We start from the raw sequence: 13,909 nt of genomic DNA on the forward strand, positions 1-13,909 counted from the left end.
TAGTTTTATTCTACACACATGCACAAGGCATATCTCTTATGCCTAATCTATCTACCTATCTATCTTTCGCCCTCTCTATTTTTCTCTCTCAATCACTATATGTTTCTCCTCTCCGCTTTCCTAATAATCTTTTTGTCTTTGCTTTTGTACAATATCTTCTCAGTACAGCATTGTGCACCAGCAGCGTTTTGTTACTGACGAGCTCTGTGCACTGCTAACAGTCTCCTTCATCTCTCTGCAGACTGCATCATGCGGTCATGTGACTGCAATACCGATGTCACACAGGGGGTGGGCTAGTGCAACATCCCTGCTGATTGGATGTGTTCCGGGCATCATGGGAAAAAGCTTTTCCCGCCCAGAACACTTCCTGCTTTCTAAAATGGCGGCTGCCATTTTAGAAAGCAAGAAAAAAAATGAAAAAATCGGAGCGGACTTCCAAAAATCCAAATCCGACCGGACTCAGCTTTTGGAAAAATCTGAACCGTATCCAATACCGGCCTAACCGGTTCGCTCATCTCTAGTTACAATCTAGGATCTGTTGGTGCTTCAGGCTGGGCCTAGTCAATCCTGCACTTCTCAACTTTAGGCATTGCAGAGCTTCAGGGAGAACTACAATTGTCTGAACATAAAATGTGATCCAACAAGTTTCAAACAACACCCTGTTAGTAAGGCAGAGTAAATGGACTGTGCTTGCCTAGCTTTACTAAGAAAGGGAGTTAGGGAAACTCATCTAACAGCCTTGACATCAGCCTTGTCTTAGGGTGCTCCTTTGCTCTAGTCATGTTTCTTCATATTTGTGACCAAGATCTTACCAAAATGAGAGATATGCTTTATTGAAGTGCATACAGTAAAGAGAGAGCCTCCTTTCGTAACAACTTTGAACGTTGGGACATCCTAATGTTCATCGTCCGTGGCACCTATGTAATGTAGTGTTCTAGGAAAAACCAAGATCATCACCTACAGTGCAGCCCCCCAGGCACCTTGCACTTGCAGGACCCTTCATGCCCACCCACTCTGAAAGACCAGCCTACCACTAGCAGGGAGGTTGCAGTAACCCACAACACCCTGTCACCAATGGACCCCCAGGGAGGTTTCAAAGATGAAGATCAAGAAACGCTAATTTTACATGTGGTAGACATTCACTTTAATTCTAATTCTCAAAAGAATCTTAGGATTGTAGATAACTCAACAAAAATATCCCCTGGAATTACACAGAACAGTCAAGCTCCACGACCAGGTCTTCTCGATAGTTATAAACTTGGGGACTTTACACACAAGTGACCTAAGTACAACAAACATGGCTCTTTTGAACTTGCAGGTGTTTTCTTGCTGGTTACAGAAGACAATCTTACTTTTCATCTTGATATAAAAAATACAAACAAAGTTATTGCGTGGGATGTATTGTTGTGGTTATATGTGTGTGTGTATATATATATATATATATATATATATATCAATAAATGTACATTCAGTCATTCCTCTATGTCCTGCAGCTCATTGCTGACAGTCCTGTATGATGATTCGACCAACACACTAGAACTAGAGCCAATTGGGAAGATTGTTACTATGGACAAAATATCCTTACAGGTCCTGGAAAGTCATTGTGGACATAATGTCATCATGGCGGAAAGTCAATATGGAGATGTGGAAGACATGAACCTGGAGACGGAACATAGACACTATTAGCCAACTTACATACAGTATGGGGGAGATTTATCAAACTGGTGTAAAGTAGAATTATCTTATTTGCCCCTAGCAACCAATCAGCTTCCACCTTTCATTTTTCAAAGAATCTGTGAGGTATGAAAAGTGGAATCTGATTGGTTGCTAGGGGCAACTAAGACATCTCCCCCTATGTCTAAAATACGTGAAAGCCAAGTTGGGAGAGATATATATTGGCTCAACCAGCATTGAAATGAGTTGTCAAAGGCGATGTTCACATTATATTTTCCCTGTACCCTTCAGAAATACATTGGCAACCTGGCCAAGGGTCGCCAAGATATACCCCAGCAAGTTCCCAATGTATGTACACTATGGACTCCACCAGCAGAATAGTGAGTGCTGCTCAGGAGTATAATACAGGATGTAACTCAGGATCAATACAGGATAAGTAATGTAATGTATGTACCCAGTGACCCCACCGGCAGAATAGTGAGTGCTGCTCAGGAGTATAATACAGGATGTAACTCAGGATCAGTACAGGATAAGTAATGTAATGTATGTACACAGTGACCTCACCGGCAGAATAGTGAGTGCTGCTCAGGAGTATAATACAGGATGTAACTTAGGATAAGTAATGTAATGTATGCACACAGGAAACACACCAGCAGAATACTGAGTCCAGCTCTGAAGTATAATACAGGATGTAACTCAGGATCAGTATAGCATAAGTAATGTAATGCATGTACACAGTAACCCCACCAGCAAATTAATAATTTATATTAGATATTAATGTAAATGGTGTTAGTTATAGCTGGGAACTTTCCGCTTTGCACTTTCTCTCAAATGATCTCTGAGAATTTAAAGTGACTCTGTACCCACAATCTGCCCCCCCCCCCCAAATCACTTGTACCTTCGGATAGCTGCTTTTAATCCAAGATCTGTCCTGGGGTCCGTTTGGCAGGTGATGCAGTTATTGTCCTAAAAAACTACTTTTAAACTTACAACCCTGTGCCCTATGGGAGTATATGTGCCCTAACTTTGCACCACCCCCTCCGTTCCTCCTCCCCACCCTCTTCATCATTAGGAATGTCACTGGAACATTTTCTTCATGCTGAACATTTGCACAGGTGCCTTCATGATCCAGCCCATGTGCCAGGCTGACACAGCTGACGAATAGGAGGCAATCTGCCTGGAGCATTCCTAATGATGAGAAGGGTGGGGAGGAGGGACAGAGAGGTTGTGCCAGCCTAATGCATACACAATCTAGGCCACTCCCGTAGGGCACGGTGCTGCCAGTTTAAAAGTAGTTTTTTAGCACAATAACTGCATCACCTGCCAAAATGGACCGCAGGACAGATCTTTAATTAAAAGCAGCTATCTGAAGGTGCAAGCAGTTTGGGGGGGAGGGGGGGTCAGATTGTAGGTACAGAGTCGCTTTAAGCTAATCTCGATACTCATACATTGATAACATCTGTCAGCAAAATCTGACTGCTAGGAAACAGGAAGAAAGAAGCCTCTTGGGAATCACTTTCTTGCAGCTGGGTCATATGTCATTCAGTTTTGGTTGGGCGTTTTTCCCTTTAATATAATTAAGTAATGCCCCCCTGGTCTTGTGATACTCATGTGCCTGGTGTGTGGCCCCCTGGTGTAGTATGGTGTAATCCCCTTTAGAAACAAGATGATGCTTCTAGTAATGGGGATTTCCACTCGACATCCAAAAATTACTTAGAATCTTCAGAAGTTACTAATCAATGAAAATGCATTACTCACTCTTTACACATGAATTCCCAGGGCAATGGACCATGGGCTGCCCCTGCCTATATGTCTGTATCGTTGTATAATTATATGGAGTTATCCAGGATTAATAAAATATGGCTGCTTTCTTTAAATACAGTGCAGCCTTACTAATCCATTTACTAAATCCATTTACTTCAAAAGAACTGACCTGCAATACCGCACACAAAGAGTAGCGCTGTTTCTAGAAGAAGAAAAAAACTGGCATATTTTTTTTAAATCCTGGATAACTGCCTTGATTTTGTTATGCCCACAATATACATTACATTAAACACCTAGAAAACACAAAACCTATACATGTTCAGAGTCGCCACGTCCGCAACGACCCAAGCTATAAAACTAGATTATTATTTATACCGCACAATGCACACTGGGGGGGGGACAGAATAACTGTATCTTATCAATTCGCTTCAAAAAATATGTCATATATGATCATATATATGTAAAACTTGGTATCAATAAAAACTACACAACTTCCCACAAAAAATGAGCCTAAAAGCAGCTCTGTCATGTGAAAGATGAGAACGATATGGATTTTGCAATGTGGCAACGGTTTTTGTCTTTTTTTTTTTAAGGAAAGTAGTTTCTATTGTGCCAAAGTTGTAATAGTTAAAAAAGAAAACTATACATATTTATTACGTAGTTTTTACTGCACGCTGAATAGCAAAATTTTAATATTTTAATATAAATATTTTAATATAAAAAATATTGATAATTTTTCTATATTATCATGATATTTTGATGTTTTTCACAAAAAACACACAGGATAGTAACCAAATTTTGCCAATAAAGTCTATATGTCATGGAAAAAACAATCTCAGAATCCCTAATATACATTAAAGTATCACTGAGCTATAGCCGCAAGTGAGACAGGTCAGATTTTGAAAAGTGAGTTTGGTCATTAAAGGGGTACTCCAGCGGGGTGCACTTTTTTGCTGGGACCAGCGGTGGGTCCCATATCGCGGCGCTCCGGTGGCTGGTTCCCGGCCGCTTCCAGGTGTCTGACGCGGACCCGAGATGATACGTCTCAGGTGTGAGAGGTGGGATCTAAGCGGACTTGAAAGGGATCCTGCCTCCTTCACTGAGTGGCTGAGCGAACCTGAGACGTCACGTCTTGGGCCCGCGTCAGACACCCGGAAGTGGCCGGGAACCGGACACCGGAGTGCCGCGATGCGGGACCAGCCGCTGGAACCGGGGGGGTGAGTGGACATCTTTTCCCTCGGCCACCTCCTCCCCGGTCCCAGCAAAAAAGCGCCCCCCCCCCCGCTTGAGTAACCCTTTAACGCCTTTCCTCAGCAGGACGTACCGGCACGTCCTGCGGTGGGTGGGGAGGTTAAGAGAGGGGCCGCGCCGCGACCCTTCTCTGAACGGCCGTGATCCTGGCTGCTTTCTGCAGCCCGGGACTGCAGCTGTTAGGACAGTTAAATGCAGCTGTCAAACATCCGGTATACTGGCTGGGCCGGGGTCAGCATCAGAATGATGCTGATCCCGGCTCAACAATCCATGTGTCTGGTCTGCAGCAGACCAGTATAATAGAGCACTGATCTGATGGATCAGTGCTCTATTATATACACAGCATTGATCTCAATAGGAGATCAGTGTAGTTACATTAGAAGTCCCCAAGGGGGGTTGAAAGTGTTTTTATTAATAAAAAAAATCCCCTCCCCTGATAAAAGTCAGAATCATCCCCCTTTCTTATTTTATAAATAATTAAAAAAAAAAACATATTTGGTAGAGCCGCGTGCATAATCGCATGAATTGTTAATTTATCATATTCCTGATCTCGCACAGTAAACAGCAAGAGCGCAAAAAAAATTCCAAAGTGCAAAATTGCGCATTTTTGGTCGCATCAAATCCAGAAAAATTGTAATATAAAGCAATCAAAAAGTCGCAAACAAGTAAGGTAAAAGTACAAATCATGGCACAAAAAATTACACCTCACACAGCCCCATAGACGAAAGGATAAAAACATTATAAGGATGGGAATAGAGTAATTTTAAAAACATTTTGTTTTTTTAAAAGGTTTTAATTTTTTTAAAGCTGTCAAATAAAATAAAAGTTATGCAAGTTGCATATCATTGTAATCGTACCGACTTGAGGAACATAGATAACAAGTTGTCAGGGTGAATGGCGTAAAAACACAAAATCACCCCAAATAAAAAATATTGCATTTTAAGTTTAATTACACAGCACATATAATTTTAAGAGTGACCTGGGTCCCTTTAAGAGCGACCTGGGTCTTGTACCTTTTGGAGTGACTTGGGTCCCGTCCCTTTAAGAGCGACTTTGGTCATGTCCCTTTAAGAGCCACTTGGGTCCCTTTAAAAGTGACCTGGGTCCCTTTAACCCCTTAAGGACAGAGCCTGAAATGGCCTTAAGGACAGAGACAAATTTTTATGAATATGACCTGTGTCACTTTATTCATTAATAACTTCGGGATGCTTTTATCTACCCAGCTGATTCTGAGAGTGTTTTCTCGTGACATATTGTACTTTACATTTCTGGTAAAATGGAGTTGATATTTCTAACGAATCATTATGAAAAACACAAAAATAACGTGAAAAATTTTGAAAAAATGCATTTTTCCAACTTTGAAACTTTTCTGCTTATACAGAAAATGGTTATGCCACATAAATTATATATCAAATAGCATTAGCAACATGTCTACTTTATGTTGGCGACATTTATTAAATTATCTTTCATTTTTTTTAGACAATAGAAAGCTCAAAACATAAGCAGCAATTTTCAAAATTTTCAGTAAAATTTCAAAATCATACATTTTTAGGGACCTGTTCAGGTGGGGGCTATGTTCACACTACCTAAGTCTCCGGACGTAGTGCGTTCCGTGAATAAGTGGCCGGAGACTTACGTAGTTTGCGTACAATGGAAAGAATACGATATACGGTGGCACAGTTCACACTACGTAAGAACTTACGCGAGGATCGTACGCGGCGCCGTAAAAAATGAACCAGACCATTGTTTGAGGACGAAAATGCCGTAACTTACGCCCGCAGCGTAACATGCGGTCCCGTACGTAGTGGTGATTTCTTCATTTTGCCAGCTTTTTGTGCCGATCCAAAAGGTTCTGTGGGGTGTCCAGGACTAGGCGAAGATTTCCAAGTAAAAGACCGCTGTCAGATCGCTACGTAGGGCTCTCGGGAAGCGTAAGTAGACTTCGGGCGTAAGTTCACGCTCTGTACGTAGCCGGCCGCAAGTAGCGTAAATCCCCGGCCGGAGTTTACCGCGTATATGTCCGGCCGCAAAAATATTTTCGCGGCCGGACATATACGCAGTGTGAACATAGCCTTAAAGTGTATTTGAGGGGACTGTATGTTAGAAAGCCCCACAAAGCACCCCATTTCAGAAACTGCACCCCCCAAACTCTGCAAAAGCATATCCAGAAAGTTTTTTACCCTTTAGGGGAGTCACAGAAATAAAAGCTAAGTGTGTAAGAAATTTGAAAATTAAAATTTTCTGTGCAGAGATTTTATTGTAATCCAATATTTTTCATAATTATAAATCTATTACCAGAGAAATGCACCCCAATATTGATTGCCCCGTTTCTGCAGTTTATAGAAATACCCCATATGTGGCCCTATTGCGCTATTTGACGGAACCACAAGCCTCAGATACAAAGGAGCGCCTAGTGAATTTCAACGCCTCCATTATATTTGGTCTTTTTTGACCGTACCAGTTAGGTTGCCAGAGGCTCTGGGGTGCCAAAACCTAAAAAACACCCCTAAAGGGACACAATGTGGTGTGAAAAAGGAAAAATTTTATTTTTTACACTAAAATGTTGTTCTAGCCTTCATTTTTCATTTTTACAAGGGGATAAAAGAAAAAAAAACACAAAACATGTAGCGCAGTTTCTCCCGAGTACAGAAATACCCCACATGTGGACATAAAGTGCCAGGCGGGCGCAGCACGAGCCTCCAAAGGGATGGAGCGCCATTTAGCCTTTGGAAGCTGAATTTCACTGGAATGGATTTCATGGATCATGTCGCATTTACAGAGCTCTCGTTCACGGTCTCGGTCACTTAGAGCTCTCGGTCACTTAGATCGCCGTGATGGGCCGGCCGGTAGTGGCCGGCCTATCACGGCGATCGTAGGGGTGGCACCGGCGCCATCTTTCCCCAGTACACTAATGGTGATTGCTGCTGTCTCGGACAGCACCAATCGCCATTGCTTTCTGGGTCACCGGGTCACCGATGACCCGGAGAAGCTGTATTCAGCGGCTATCGGCTGATCTATATCGATCAGCTGATAGCATCGATCGTCGGCACGGGGGGGGGGGGGTTAATCATCCCCCATGCCGACAAGAAGAGATGGCCTGCTATACATTATAGCAGGCCATCTTCCCCGATCGCAGTGTGTGAACACACAGCGATCGGGGGAAACATCGGGCGTAAATTTACACCTGTTTGCGCTAAGTACCAGGGCGCGGGGGCGTAAGTTTATGCCCGATATCGTTAAGGGGTTAAGAGCGGCTCTGCTACTTATAATGGTGAAGAACATTGCTCGGTTACCATGACAATCTTACTCATGTCAGTGAGACCAAATCGTTAAGGACCTTCCATATATTACATCTTCTATTGGCCAATAGTGGACATTGACTGACAAGACCTTAGAGTTCCTATTGGCTGCTATGTTTCAGCTATTTGCATATGTGCTGTGATTGGCTGTTAGCATTTAGAGTGTGGCCATTATTTCCAATGGGCCATTATTTTCTAAAAACGACAAATCCGATCGAAACCAAAAATAGATAGCACACCTCTCACCGCCGAGGGCTTCGAAACACAGTTTGAATGGAGTCTGTGCGTGTGTGTTCGGGCTGTATTAATCGCAGAAGAATGGCTGGAAGAAGAAGAATACAGATTACAATATAGTGTTTTTCAAGAACTATAATAACCCCCTCCCCGAATATAAGTTTGAACCACCCCCCCTTTTCCCATACTATAAATAAAAAAAAAATAAAAATAAACATATTTGGTATTGCAGCGTGCGTAATCGCCCGAACTATTAAATGATTACATTCCTGATCTCGCACAGTAAACTAGGTAAACGCAAAAACCCGCCAAAGTGCAAAATTGCGCACTTTTGTTTACATTAAATCTAGAAAAAAATGCTATAAAAAGTGATCAAAAAGTCTTATATATGTAAACAAGGTACCAAAAGAAAGGACAGATCAAGCTGCAAAAAATTACACCTCAATAAAAGCGCTATAAGGATGGGAATAGAGCGATTTTAAACACATTTAGTTTTCTTTAAAAGGTTTACATTTTTTAAAAGCCATCAAATAATATAAAAGTTACATATCGTTGTAATCAAACTGACTTGAGGAACATAGATAACAAGTTAGTTATACCATAGAGCGAACGGCGTAAATACAAAACCCCTCAAAATAAAAGGAATTGCCCCTTTTTTTCAAATTTTACTGCACTATAATTTTTTTCTGCTTTTGTAGCATATTTTATTAAAAAATTAAGTCTGTATTTGCGAAGTATAATTGGTGTCGCAAAAAATTAGGGCCTTTTAAACATGAGGAGGAAAAAAACAAAAGCGCAAATGTGAAAACTGGCTCCGTCCTTAAGGGGTTAATCCCTAGGCACACAGCAGGAAAAAGGGCAGCAGGTAGTCGCAGCTGATACATGTTGGGAGCTGTACAGCAGCTTTATACTGTGATGCAAGGAACCAAATCAGCCCAATTGGCCAGATTGGTTCCCTTTATGCTGCGTTTACACGTAACGATTATTGTGCGAATTTGCGCGACAACGATCGAATTCGAACGATAATCGTACGTGTAAACGCAGCGAACGATCAAACGACAAGCGAGAAATCGTTCATTTTAATCTTTGAACATGTTCTCAAATCGTCGTTGATCGTTCGCAAAAAATTCGCAGATTGTTCCGTGTGAACAGTCGTTCGCCGATTTAACCAATGTGTGAGATAGGCTTAAGCGATCGCAAAACGATCGCAAAATGAATTTTCCGTACGATATATCGTACCGTCTAAATTGATCGTTATGAAAGCCAGGATCAGCGGGCTGCAAGACTGCAACACATTGGGGAAAGTTTTTGCTCCTTGCCTTGTGAGTTGCATTTACCTCCACAGGGTTGGAGAGTAGAGAAACATGTCCTAAAATATACTGCAATCCTGCCTATTTACAGTCCAATATATCCCCTATTTAGAGGGCAGCCAAATGCCTCATAAACAGCACATACCATTACGGCATATCTACAGCGCCATCTGCTGGCCAATTTAGTTTTCTCTAATGGTATATAATCATTGCATATTGTTCAGCTTGTGAAACAGTATCAAAGACATCTCAGTCTGCTGTATAAGGGGTTAAGTAGCCACAGATCCCTGTGGTGTCTGGTCTGATGGGTCACGTTCTTCATCATGTGGATGGCTGGGTGCATGTGCGTCACTTACCTGGGGAAGAGATGGCACCAGGATTCAATATGGGAAGAAGACAGATTGGCCGGGGCAGTGTGATGGGCAATGTTCTGGTGGAGACCTTGGGGGAGATTTATCAAAGGGTGTAAAATTTAGACTGGTGCAAACTGCCCACAGCAGCCAATCACAGCTCCTCTTTCCTTTCAGCACTGCCTAAAGCTGAGCTGAGCCTTGTGTTATGGCATCATGTGGATGTTACTGGGACATGTACCACCTACCTGACAATTATACACACCAAGTCCCAGATATTACTCTGTGGAGGACATCCAGGATCGGTTGTTGATATCTCAGAGTAGGAGGAATAGTAAAGGTATTATACTGGATGGCTACACAATGTGAGGGAAAGGGTGCAGGATTCCAGCAGTGTTTTCAGCTAAAATGTGACTTCTATTTCTATTTCTGATACTTGCAGAGGGTGGAACTGAGTGCCAGAAGCAGAAGAGGTAGGCCCTTTCCTGCCCCCTAGAAAACCTCCTTAGGCGCTGGCCTGGAATTCCCCTAAAACACCAACTTTGGGGTGGGTTAGTATAAATGTGAAGATATCCCGCTGAAATTTTGTTGACATGTGTGCGAGAAGTTCCAAAAGAGTACCTGAAAACAATGAGAAAAGAGAATCCCAAAGAAAAACCAAAAAGTATCCCAAAATAATAGCCCAAAAGTGTGCCAGAAATTGCTTCTCATTTTGCTAGAAAAAACACACAAAACTGTCCCAATTTGTCTTTTTTGCCTATATTGCTAGAAAACTACCCCAAAACAGCATCAGAAGAGCACCCTAAAGGTGACCCCCACACTCCCCCAATAAACAGTGCTGAAAAGGTTTCTTTTTGGGTACCCTAAAAGTGGCATTCTAATGGAGTCGCATCATAGAGGGGAGGGAATTTCCTCCCACTGGGGGCGGCCCGGCCGGCCTCCAGTGCTTGAGCACCGGCCAGTTCCGGTGCATAGAATGGCACCGTGCACGGGAACCGGGCCGCGGTCCGAAAAACGGACCCCGGCACCGGCTTCTCCGTGCCGGCGCCGTTCGATCCATCGGTTCAGATTAAAAAGGATGTACGTGGTGGTACATCCTCTTTAAGCGATCTTAAAACGATCGCAATAACGATTTTTCAAATGATTTATCCTTCCGTCCAAACACTGATCATTTTAAAAACCAAATTGGTGTCTCATGATCGTTAAACGTTCGATTGGGCAAATTATCGTTCCGTGTAAAGGGATCAAAAGTGTGTCATATATATATATATATATATATATATATATATATATATATTTATATGCAGAGAGAGAGAGAGAGAGAGAGAGAGAGAGAGAGAGAGAGACTAATGGAACATTGTCCAGACTGAATACAATTGTATCACTTCTCAGCTGAGAGCAGGACTAGCTATTTACTATGTATCAGTCTGATGTCCAGGCTATTTAGCTCACAGAGCATTGTCTAGGCTGGGTACAACTGTATCACTTCTCAGCTGAGAGCAGGACTAGCTATGTACAATGTATCAGTCTGGAGTCCAGGCTGTAGAGCTCACAGAGCATTGTCTACACTGGATACAATTGTATCACTTCTCAGCTGAGAGCAGGACTAGTTATGTACTATGTATCAGTCTGATGTCCAGGCTATTTAGCTCACAGAGCATTGTCTAGGCTGGGTACAACTGTATCACTTCTCAGCTGAGAGCAGGACTAGCTATGTACAATGTATCAGTCTGGAGTCCAGGCTGTAGAGCTCACAGAGCATTGTCTAGACTGGATACAATTGTATCACTTCTCAGCTGAGAGCAGGACTAGTTATGTACAATGTATCAGTCTGGAGTCCAGGCTATTTAGCTCACAGAGCATTGTCTAGGCTGGGTACAACTGTATCACTTCTCAGCTGAGAGCAGGACTAGCTATGTACAATGTATCAGTCTGGAGTCCAGGCTGTAGAGCTCACAGAGCATTGTCTACACTGGATACAATTGTATTACTTCTCAGCTGAGAGCAGGACTAGCTATGTACAGTGTATTAGTCTGGAGTCCAGGCTGTTTAGCTCACAGAGCATCGTCTACACTGGATACATCTGTACCACTTCTCAGCTGAGAGCAGGACTAGCTATGTATAATGTATCAGTCTGGAGTCCAGGCTGTAGAGCTCACAGAGCATTGTCTACACTGGATACATCTGTACCACTTCTCAGCTGAGAGCAGGACTAGCTATGTATAATGTATCAGTCTGAAGTCCAGGCTGTTTAGCTCACAGAGCATTGTCTACACTGGATACATCTGTACCACTTCTCAGCTGAGAGCAGGACTAGCTATGTATAGGGTTACCACTCAAAGAAAACCTACAAAGAATAACATTCTCATTTACTGACAACAAACCATTATATAAATGTTTTATTTATAGGCTATTCACACAAAATAAAGGCAAATGACATTCATCTTTTGATAATAACAGTCATAATGACGATCATGATCATTATTTACGGCGGTCATTATTAAAATATGGCGGTTATTTGCCCTTTTCATTTACATTGTGTGAACATAGGCTTACAGTGATTATACTTTTGTACTAACAATAGGATGAATATTGAGGTTTTCATAGAAATAAAGTGTGAAGAACAAAAATCAAGGAAAAAAGAAAAGGGTTAGTTATTGTGAGTGGGTTAAAGGGTTAAATTTACTGAGCCATATCAGCAGCACATGCTGTCCTGCTATCCCCAGCCTACACACACAGGGGTAAGGGGGGGGAGGATCACATATCATCACTTGTTTCTGTACTATCGCTTTAAGGGCAAAGTGAAACTAACATTTCCCGCCAAAAAGAATGAAGGAGAATGCAGCAGGAGGCATCACAGATCTCTGCTCTTACAGCAATCTCTATTATTGTAATAGTCTATTCCCATCTACATGTGGGTAAGTACAATTATTGTATTGTATGTGTCCAGAACTACCGTCCTAGATTCCTCCATCTTTATCTCCAACCTTTAAGCAGAACCTCATGTTTGCTGGAACAAACTTCTATTTAAGTTCTACCACGTGGAATAAATCCACCTTAAGGGAAGCTTCATACGTACCAGATCCACAGCGGATTTCACGCTGCGAGTTTGTAGCGAAATCAGTAGTGTGAAGCTGAATGGGTCCCATACACGCTGCGGATCCGCTGGGGACCCAGCCCCTTTAGCCCATCCCTTTGATCCCCCCCCCCTCTGACCCCTAGCCCTCTCCCGCTGAGACCTTGCATGGAGACAGCGACAGCTTCTTCCTCCTCCTGTAAGTGTCACTGATAAGGTGTGGGTGTGTGTGTGTGTGTGTGTGTGTGTGTGTTTGTGTGTGTGTGTGTGGTGGGTGGGTGGGTGTGTGTGTGTGTTTGTGTGTGTGTGGTGGGTGGGGGGGAGGGGAATATGCGGGCTGCTAGCTTACAGAGAAGCATAAGTGTGGAGTTTTATTCCTACAGGAGCTGTGTTATTATAGGACTACAACTCCCAATGTGGTCTGCCTGCTGCTGTACAGTGCCCAGTATAATCACCACAGTACATTACAGAGCAGCACTATACTGTACAGGACATTACAGAGCAGCACTATATACTGTACAGTACATTACAGAGCAGCACTATATACTGTACAGGACATTACAGAACAGCACTATATACTGTACAGGACATTACAGAGCAGCACTATACTGTACAGGACATTACAGAGCAGCACTATATACTGTACAGTACATTACAGAACAGCACTATATACTGTACAGGACATTACAGAACAGCACTATATACTGTACAGTACATTACAGAGCAGCAATATATACTGTACAGTACATTACAGGGCAGCACTATATACTGTACAGGACATTACAGAACAGCACTATACTGTACAGGACATTACAGAGCAGCACTATATACTGTACAGTACATTACAGAACAGCACTATATACTGTACAGTACATTACAGAGCAGCACTGTATACTGTACAGTACATTACAGAGCAGCACTATATACTGTACAGGACATTACAGAGCACAC

General features: G+C 42.5%; 1 long non-coding RNA gene across 1 annotated transcript; it reads right to left on the reverse strand.

Annotated features, from left to right (window-relative positions):
* Window positions 1–1,136: 1,136 nt before the first annotated feature.
* On the reverse strand, window positions 1,137–13,029 carry LOC138767233 (uncharacterized). The gene is made up of 3 exons (XR_011358778.1): window positions 12,962–13,029; window positions 8,228–8,310; window positions 1,137–1,659 (listed from the first exon to the last, which is right to left on the reverse strand). It is a non-coding gene; the product is annotated as an uncharacterized lncRNA (long non-coding RNA).
* Between the last annotated feature and the right edge of the window lie 880 nt (window positions 13,030–13,909).

Source organism: Dendropsophus ebraccatus, chromosome 11, assembly GCF_027789765.1.
Source record: "Dendropsophus ebraccatus isolate aDenEbr1 chromosome 11, aDenEbr1.pat, whole genome shotgun sequence".
NCBI classification, from domain to species: domain Eukaryota; kingdom Metazoa; phylum Chordata; class Amphibia; order Anura; family Hylidae; genus Dendropsophus; species Dendropsophus ebraccatus.